This window comes from Aplysia californica, unplaced genomic scaffold (genome assembly GCF_000002075.1).
Source record: "Aplysia californica isolate F4 #8 unplaced genomic scaffold, AplCal3.0 scaffold00369, whole genome shotgun sequence".
Classification (NCBI taxonomy): domain Eukaryota; kingdom Metazoa; phylum Mollusca; class Gastropoda; order Aplysiida; family Aplysiidae; genus Aplysia; species Aplysia californica.
This window is the reverse complement of record NW_004797639.1, coordinates 232,240-233,829: the sequence shown is the minus strand read 5'-3', so window position 1 is coordinate 233,829 and position 1,590 is coordinate 232,240.

The window sequence follows — 1,590 nt, the reverse complement described above, 5'->3', positions numbered from 1 at the left end:
AAATGAGTTCTTTAATGGGCATGAAAGGTGTTGAGCCAAAAAAAACTTTTAAAAAATTGATAAAAATAAACAAACCTGCAGAAAAATGAAAGTTTCTTCACTTTGATTATTTTGACGAGAGCCTGATTCCACCACGCTGCCTCACATTTAATTTTTCTTTATTTTGTTGTTTTGTGTTCCTGCCCATGCTGTTATACAGAACTTGATCATATGTTTTATGGTTGAATGATAGAATATGGACATCAATGTTTTATCAACTTTAAAATGCATTAGCTTCCTTTAAAAAAGTCTTTTGTTCACTTTTTTTATGCAGGAGAGAAGTGTGGACACGCTATTTGAATATTAAATAGTGAATAGTAAATATTGAATATTGAATGCTGAAAAGTGGATAGTAAATATTGAATAATGACTATTAAATAGTGAATAGCAAATATTGAATAGTGAATATTGAATATTGAATAGTAAATATTGAGTAGTGAATATTGAATATAAAAAAAAGAAGTAAATATTAAATAGTGAATGTTGAAGAGGGAATAGTAAATATTGAATAGTGAATAGTGAATATTGAATAGTAAATAGTGAATATTGAATAGTAAATATTTAATACAGAATATTGAATAGGGAATATTGAATATTGAATAGTGGACATTGAATAGTGAATAATGAATAGTGAATATTGAATAGTGAATATTGAATAGTGGATATTGAATACAGTGGAACTCGGATTCAACGAGGTCGTCGGACCTGACCTAAAATCTCGTTGAATCCGAGCGTTCGTTATAGCAAACACGAGGTTTTGTGTAGACAATTACAAAATTACAGACACTGAGCAAGTAATGTACAAGAAAAGTCACAAGTAGTGCCTGAAATGCCTGCATACTATGAGTTGTGTAAAAAAAAAAGACCGATTTGTTCAAATACACGCACCTGTGTCTTCTCGATTGTTTACCAAAAAGTTGTGTTGCTGTGTAGAGCCTAGTAAACAGCAATTTTTGATTCCATAGACCAGTGCACAATTCATAGCGTAGATCTACGTCAAGACTAGTTTATTATTGTAATAATGATCAGTTGCCGAGGGGAAAAAAAGACTGTGACGCGTTTGTATCTGCGACATTCAATGTGCAGACCGCTTGTGCCCCCCTCCCCCTCCCCGACACGCACACACAGCCACACATGTGCAGGCCGCCCATCCGACCCCGACACACGCTAGATTAGACACGTGCGCGTGCCAACAACACATGTGTTGGTATTTAAAAAGGCCGCTGATTTGTCGCATGCAACTGGTTAAGCGAATAATGGTCGACACATTAATATAGATTGCCTAGTAAAAAATGTAACCACCTTATCCCGTTCTTCCCCTGGGCTCTGCAATACCAGCAGACATAACTTTTTTTTTTTGCTTCTGCGTACTCCTGCAGGTGAAGTCGGAGACTGGAAGAACTGGTTCACAGTGGCGATGAACCGACACTTCGAGGAACAGTACGGCCGGCACATGGCTGGCTACAGAACTGTCTACAAGTACCAGCTGTGACCAGGAGGCATCATCAACGGTCGCCTCTTTCACCTTGGTGTTGGGGAGAGAGAGTGAGA